Raw genomic sequence first — 8,761 nt, 5'->3', positions numbered from 1 at the left:
TGTTCTTGCAGTTGTTTTGCCAACCCGTGAAATATTTGATGTAAGAGGACCTCCATTCATGATGTCTGATTGAGTCTTGGTTGGATCTGAAGACTGCTAATATCATAGGATTTCTTTTTCGCTTCCGTGTTTTTTCCTTCATTGTTCCTTCATTGTCATGCTAACTGTCAGTCTCTACTCACTAGCTTTTTTTTTGGGGGTGTTGGGGTTGCTTCGGGTTTTACTTGTAAGAGACATAGGAAGACTGCCGAAGATTGGTGATCATATCTTATTAATGATTCTGTGGTTTATTTCTTACATCAATGATGAAACAGGATCAAATTAGCACATATTTAATTCTGCACAACCTCAGCTTCAACCCTGTTTCCTTTCTCCTGATGTCTCCGTGTTATTGCGGACTCAAAACATACATTTTACAAGCGTGGGAGTCGATATCAGCTGAGATTTGTCCATGATTGACCTTTTTGGTGGAATGCTGCACCGAAATTTGAGTAATTTTCTGTGAGCTTAGTTCTTCATCAAATAAACAATTATGTTTGGCTCTTGAAGTCTCACCATCCACAAGTCTCTTGCTTTGACTACTGTTGTAGAATTGAGACCAATGTCAGACCAAGAGGCAGTGACTGTAGCTCTCGATGAACCTCTGTTCCATAGAACCACTGCTACCTTGTTCGTGCTGAGGGGACCTGCCCAAACCTACATTGTTTTGGATGCATGATTGTGAACTTTATAAGATTCTGCTAAATATGATAGGACGAACAACATTTTTTGAAAGATAACTTCACGTGATCTATTAGTCACTGGTATTTACTCTGCATGACCGTTTGTTGATTGCCATAATATGCATAATTGCATGCTGGGAATGTCCTTTTTAGGTCATGAACAAAAGTTAATAAACTGACCGACAGAATATTAGGTTGGTTAACCTGATAATCAACCTTGCTGTTGAATCCATTGCTGTGATGGATACAAGACTTTTGTTTCTTCCATCAACTTAACTCTGTAACTTCTAATGATTTAATTAAATTTATATAAGAATGGGATCTATCACCAATTTTCTGTTGGTTTCCCAGCCACAGGTTTAAAGTTTTTTTGCGTGTTAACTTGAACAAACGAGGAAGCATTGATACACTTACACCCCTAAAGATAGACAACTTGCAAATTATTACAATCCATTTGCTTTCAAATGTCTGCAATGGGCTATGCATTGTTTTGATATTGATAATTGATGCAGAGCATATGCAATGTTGCTTTTTGCTGTACCATGACTGACGTACTAGTTCCGGGTACTGTTATTAATGCAAGGAAGGATGATCATACTGAAGAAAGTTTACCTCAAGATTGCCATCTGACTTAACCTTTTTCCCTGAACGCCAAGCCCATCTACAAAAAGAGTGAAAATGCTTTCACTGAGGAAAAATTCATCGCAGGGCATTCCATTGTAACACAATTTGTCGATACCTTGATTAACAGCAATAACTTCCTTGTTGCTCAGCAACATGAGGTCGTGTAGTCCATCGATCGCACATCACAACCAATCAACAACGGAGCCTGTTCGAAGGACCCAAAAAAAAAGAAAAAAACTCAGCAAAAACGTGTCTTAGGTGTGTTTATTTCAAAATATGTCTTGTTCATACCTTGACCAGTGCCCATATGCTGAAATGCGAACAGGTATTCTTCTGTGGTCATTACACCATTTCCAACTTCAAGCATGTCAGGATCTGAACACAATTTAATTCCAAAATGACTTGTTGATTGTTCATCTTGCAAGTTCCTCTCTTCCAATCTCTCTGTTCGATTTTTAAAAATATCGAACTAAAAAAAAAATGATGATCATTACCATTCCATCCTCCAGGTCAGCATAAGATGCCCATTTATCATTCAGATCCGCCCGAGATGTCATGCTGATGCAAAGAGGAATTCCCGTCACTTATTTATCACGTCAGAAGTGAAGTCATAAGAACATGAGCTGAAAGGATCACAGAGTCGTTCATTTCGTTGGTTTATGTCGAGAAACTAATTCCCGGATAGTGAAACTTAATCACAAGATTGGTTCCATTCCATTATGCAGAGAGATTTGCAAATTAGATCCTTTTCTGTTTTGATTACATGCAGCAATTAGGACATGAAGCAGATTTTATGTTCATATTCAGTCACCTGTCCCAGTTGTCCGAAATATCTTCGGTTGTTCTCCAGCTATTCCCAATGGACGAAGCCCAAGTTGCTGGGTCTTCTTGTCCCCTGAAGTTTTGGTGCAAAAAGTAAGTTCTCTCTTGCTTATGTCAATAAGCGCAAATGATGGATGAGAAATTAATCCTGCAAAAGGCTCAACTCACCATTCACAGAGAGAGAAGAAGATTTTCTTCAGAGTTCAACAGGGCTTTGCTCATGACTGGGTACCTTAGCAAAGTAGTTTCAGTTAGGAAAAGAAAAGTTTAACATTGATTAGTAACGGCAGAGCCACTTTCAAAATTCTGCTTAATGAATTTGGTATTTTTATGTTATGTTCTAAATGAGGATATTCGGCAGCCAAAGCGCGAAAATATCAGAAAAACTGCGTACCTTTCCTTGGGACTCGTATTGGGATTGTCACAATTATCATACTTCAAGTAATCAACCCCTGCCAGATAGAAAACATTAGAATGAGCGAGTGCATGAGCGAGTGGGACGATGCAGATTAACAACTGTCTAATTCTTCAGACACTACTGAATTCTACCCAGGAAGCAAAAGTTTTCGCATCTTGCTCTTCATGACCGAGCGATCCAGGCATTGTTTTGACTGCATGTTCGGAGATCTACAAAAAGAGACTAGATCGAACTTTATATGTAATCAAACCATGGTTTTCTCTTTTCCTGTCTCTTTCGCCTAATGTAATGAACGTAAAAGACTTGCTTTAGTTAATGTTACGGCCATACCCAGCATCTGAGTAAATCCCAAGCTTGAGGCCTTTGCTGTGAACATAATCAGCTAATGCCTTAATTCCAGATGGAAATGCTGAAGCCTTGGCAACCAAATTACCCTGCCACGATTATCGAATTTCCCTCATTTTGGTAACTCTTAACCAATTTTATACTCTTATCATACGGTAGCGAGACAAGATATAGGAGTGTACCTGAGAATCTCTGTTAAGTTCACCTCCCAGCAATCATCTTTAAGAGGAAAACGAGGGAAAAGAAGCAGAAACAATAAATATTCGTACAATGCTTTATACAGTTTATGATTCTACACGAGCAAAAACATGTCAACGCACCTAAGTTTACATACTCATATCCTAGTGCAGCAAGTCGGATGAGACCATCGCATCAGCTGCGACATTCAAAAGAAAGTGTTATTAAGTAAATTAGCCAGATTAAATCCTGCAAAGTTTTTGATCGATTCCATTGGTGCGTGTTGATCAAGTTACCTGTTTCACTTTATCATATTTTCGTTGATGTCACAGTGAAAGTGGTTCCAGCTATTCCATCTGTTGGAATCAAATTGCCCAAATCAGATCAAACATCAGCTAGAAAATCAGTATCCCATTTTATCTGGTGTGAAATGCCTCTTGGGAATCCATAGAAGCAAATAAAGTGTTGGACACAACATTTTGCTAATGCAAGCAATAGCATTTTCTCTTTTTGTTGCAAGATAATGGCGAAAAAGATGTCACACCATGATCGGATTCTCTAAACAATACGATAGTAACATAGTACACTCCAAAGTCCAAATGCATCGTACAAAACTATTTAATGAAGGGCATGGAAGGTGATGTCCCAAAAGTTAAAACCCAGGAATTTTTAGTGCGTTTGGTAATGTTTTGTTCAAAATTGTTAGGGAACAGAAATAGAAAAAAACTATTTATGTTCAAGAACAATTTTTGAACAGAAGAACGCGTTGGTAAACTTGTATAATTTTTGTTTCTTTTAATTTTTTAATATTTTTATTTTATTTTTCCTTTTTCTTTTTTATTTTTCCTTCCTTTTGGCCGGTCATGGCCTTAGCCATGACCGGCGATCGGCAACGAGGCTGCGGCCTCGCCCAGCCATGGCGAGGCTCACCCGCCAGCGCGAGGTCGGCCTCGCCAAGGCGGCAACGCTCCGCGGCCCTTGATGGCCGGTCACCGGCCATGGCTGAGGCCGGCCACCGGCCAAGAAAAAAGAAGAAAAACGAAGAGAGAGGAAAATTGTTTCTTGAAAGTGTTCCAAAATCAAGAAATAAGTTTTTTTTTTTGTTTCTTATTTCTGTTCAAATTTGTTCTGGGAATAAAAAAATAGATTTTGAATAAAAAACCCAAACAAACGCGTTTTGCTTCTTTTTTTGTTTTAGGGAACAAAAATAGGAATTGTGTTCATAAACATGGGCCATGAACACAAACAAACATGCCTAAATGTAATGTGTCGAATAAAATAAACCATATTGAAACAAATCATATCGAAACAACAGCTTGCAAGATGTGTTTTGGTTTTGGTATTAGAGCTCTCAACTGCTCCCTGACATTGGTGACCCTTAATCATCTGTTGCATGATCATTGGGAAGCCAATGAACTGCAATTCCAGTGATCATTTAATGTGCAATTCTAATTATTAGTTCTCTAATTTTCTGTTTCTACTTCGTTGCGGTTGAAATCCTACTTGAAAAGCATGAGATAAAAGTTAAAGTGAAAACTGAGAAAAGTGGCATGCTTAGTCACATGCGAGTCTCGCAAATGACAGAAACGAGAACATTTTCCCACTTACTATACTAAACTGCCGAAGAGCAGAAAGGTTCGTATACTAATCAGGCCGAAGAGCAGAAAGGTTCGTATCTTCTTTCTTCATATTCGGATTATGATTAGCTCTATTCATTTGATTAATCAGTTCCATCACAAGAAGGTTAACCAGAGAATTGAGTAGTACAATCTCATACCCCATTTGAGGCGCCTAGCCCGGTGAAGCCGAGCCTCGGTGTGTGGGGCGAGCCTCGCCCAGCTACCGGCCGAGGCTTGGCCGATGAGGGCCGACGACGCTCCGGTGAGTTTGTTGGCCCTCGTCGCCGGTCGCCGGCCCGGCGACCGACCACAATAAGAAGAAGAATAGGAGAAAAAGGAAAAAAAGTAAAAAGTAAAAAAAAAAATTTAAAAATTAAAATAAATTGATTTGGAACAAAATTAAAAGAGCACGGTACAAACGCATTACATTTCGAATCGAAATTTTGGACAATTATAAAACGACTTAAAATGCTTAGAATTGATTTTCGAGAACAAGTAAAGAGTTAATCATGTCCGATCGAATCTATTCTCTTAGCAGAATCGTTACTAAACGCGCCTTTACTCACATAAGCTTTTCTAATTTTCTCTAATGGTTTTTGTTGACTAATTTTGATCGATGATAAATATGTTATATGCATATAAGTTTATGATAAAATTTAGATATGTGTAAAGGTAGTATAGTTTAAATTTGTTTTTTTTTTTGATCCGGGAACCACATGACTCACGTAGGCGTGGAGATAAAACCATTGGGCGACACGTGCTACCACCACACACGTGTTATCGGGTAAGTCGCAAAGGAACAAGCATTCCCCGTAACTTTAGTTGTAGGAGCCTTCGAACACTGTGACCAATCGATGGAAGTCTAGCGCCTCTACCTGTTGAGTATCGCGGCGGGTGGTAAATTTTAATATTTTTGCTCTTTACTTTTGGAAAAGTAGAAAACATATTGGGCTTAGGTTAGATTAGGTCATGAGTCATGAGGCATTTGGACCAGAGACAAATCCGTAGGGGACCACGCCGTTGAATAAATGGCGCAAATCCTTTTGACAACATTGGAAGCGGGTCCCGCGCCAGTGTTTCTATTCGGCCATTTTTTCCGACCTTTATATGCAAGTGGTTGAGGGGTGTGAATAGAAAAATCTCCATGTGTCCTTCTAAGGAAATTTTGTTGATATTCCCGTTGTTTCCCCCCACCTTTTTTTTTTCTTATCCTGGGATCCTTCCTCTTTTTCTTTTGGACTCCCAAATTATGTTAATAGATTATTAAATGGTGAGAGTATTTATAGATTGACAGGCTTTTGCCTTTTTAATTGATTCTTGTTTATTTAATTTTGATATGATTTTTTTTTGTATTAATAGGATGTCCGAAACTTTGAAGGCACTCTATAAATTTCTATTAAATATAGAATTCAATTGTGCCATCAACATTGGGGGAATCACGAGAGGCACGTAAATCTGTGTAATTAGGGGTTGCCCTAAAAGAATGCACGCGGGTGTGGTGATTTGAACCTAGGTCATATACTTACCGCTCAAGCAATTTTGTTTTGATAAAATTTTAGAATGTTTGCATGTCTTTGTTTGTTACACCATTCGTGAGGTATGATGGAATTGTGACATCTAGTTAGGGTTTATGGTGTGCTCAATGCACTCTAGACATTCGGCTGATGTAAAAAACAAAAATATCACTCAAAGTATTAAGATAAACTTTAAACTTTAATCAAATAACATAACAAGGAAAACCAATGCCTTGATTTCTACATTTTAAGCTCAGTAATATTCTGTATCTTATGATTATGGCACAAGAAAATAATCTATGATTTTCTCCAATACAAATTGTCGATTGACCTTGTTCTTTTAGAAATTCCCGTGCATAAAATTTGCTCGGAAATCATCCTAGTTAATTACCTATACTATTCGTAAAATAGAACTAAAATTGATTGTTTTTCCTTTCTCACTCATCCTCATTTCGTATATTATACGTACTACTTACATAAATAAATGCCTAAATGCCTAAATTTCGAATTTTTGTGTTATTCTTCGCGTTCCCCAATTTCAAAATTTCGTACCTTCTAATATTACAACCACCCTCTTAAATAATTTCAAATTCCCCTTCATTACATATCTACAATTCCTAACTTTTCACTGTGCGTTTCAATTAATTTAAACGACTTAAATATTATTTAACGCAGCGGTTTTACTTACCTTTTTGGAAAGTCGCTCGAAAAGAAAAACGTCGCTCTCTTGCCTTTTTTTTTTTTTAGTGCCTTTCTTTTTATATGCATCATCAAGTCATCAATCCAATCATTATGCTTCACCTACTTCCCCCGTCCGCCATCCTTAGTGGGCCTGAGGCCCAAAAGCCCTGGTCGACCGGGCACTCGCGATGTCCACGTGGCGCTGACAGACTGAACGGACAGACTGACGGACGGGACGGCCATGCACATACATTGCACACTCACGGTCAAAATAGCGGACGATGGCGGTCAATTCATCGGTTTCCAGGAAAAGACCAAAAGCATCGGTTTCAATCGGATTTGATAAATGCGTTGACGTCCACAAGGCACACCCCCATGCAGGGAATAGAGATGCCTTCAATATTAAATTGAACTTCCATTTGAAAGAAAAAAAAAAAGTTGATAAGAGGGGGATCGCACTCGATTCAATCTCCGCCGTCGATCACGTGGGCCTGGTACGTACCCACACAATTGCCGGTATTGTGATTTTGGTGTGAAATATTTGGTACGTCATGTTGTGGCATTTTGAAATTGAATGAATAAGCTTTCTAAAAATATGCATTATTTAGTGAAAAGGCCACAGAAACCCATTAATTATATTTGCTGTGATGCATTTATTTTGAATTTTTTTCTTTGACATCAAAAATATTAAATTATGCCAATTATGATATATTTATTATAAATTTTTTCCCATGACATAAAAAACCCAAAATTTGTATTTATATGACACATTCAACATGTTTGGTGTTGTGTAGATAATTTTTTAACAGTATTTATTGACGGAGGGTAAATGTATTATATAAATACAAATATGAATGTGCTACACTGAGTATATTTTAGGAGTGGCTTTTTTCCTATATTGCAACTTTCAAGATGTCACTTAAAGATGTAAAGAAGGTTATATCAAGTTGTTTACCGTTTGATAAATTAAAATTTATTCGTTTAAATATCAGCATAACACCTGATGATGTCATTATGAGTTGATGTTCTCACATGAAAACATCATCGGATATGCCGATTTGTAAAAACACGGGTCAATTAAACTATACTAAACTTTAATAAAAAAAAAAGCTATATAAAACTAAAGTGAAGCCACTGTTCTTGGCGGGTAAAAGGAAAAGTCCCTCCAAAATTTTCCCCAACATTATACTATTCGAAAAATACCCTCTGCTTTTCCCTCCATTAGCCGCCTGACACATCTCCAGCCGCTCCCTACCTCCCTCAAAAGACCGAACCACGAGGCCGCATACACATAAGGAAAGAAAAAAGGTGAAATTTTAGGGGCTTTTTTCCATTTTTTTAAACCTTCTTTTGGATGTATTCCGTGGAGATTCTGCTCATCTTTACTGGGTTTCTCCTTCACATGACTTCTGATGAGGTGAGGGGGAAAAAGGAGAGCCTTTTCTTTGAAGAAAGGTGGGCAAAAGTCATTTTCTTTTCTGGTTCTTTAGTCTGTGTCACCGGGGAATGCATTGCCTTTATCGTTGTAGAAAGATTAGGGCTTTTGGAATGTTTTTTTTTTTTAAATGAGCCAAAAACAGGGCTCTCTGGGTCCCTTTCTTCTTCAATGCTTGATGGCTGATGCTTCAGGTAGACCCACTTCTTTGCTCCTTTCTTCATGGGTTGTCATTTTTTTTTTTTTAGTCTCTCTTCTTTGGGTGTAGAGAAGGTCAAGTGTCTTCAGAGGTCTGCAGAATGGTGAGTGGGAGCTTCTGTGCTGCTGATGCAGTGTTGTTGCTGGGGAGGTCTGTGCTCTCCCTTTGCTCTCCGAGACGAGTGGTTGAGCGGCTTTTGGGGTCT

General features: G+C 38.3%; 1 pseudogene; it reads right to left on the bottom strand.

Moving 5' to 3' along the window:
* Positions 1–262: 262 nt before the first annotated feature.
* On the bottom strand, positions 263–4,890 carry LOC120286968 (annotated as a pseudogene).
* Positions 4,891–8,761: the final 3,871 nt, after the last annotated feature.

This window comes from Eucalyptus grandis, chromosome 8, assembly GCF_016545825.1.
Source record: "Eucalyptus grandis isolate ANBG69807.140 chromosome 8, ASM1654582v1, whole genome shotgun sequence".
Classification (NCBI taxonomy): Eukaryota; Viridiplantae; Streptophyta; class Magnoliopsida; order Myrtales; family Myrtaceae; genus Eucalyptus; species Eucalyptus grandis.
This window is presented reverse-complemented; position numbering and strand designations above follow the sequence as displayed.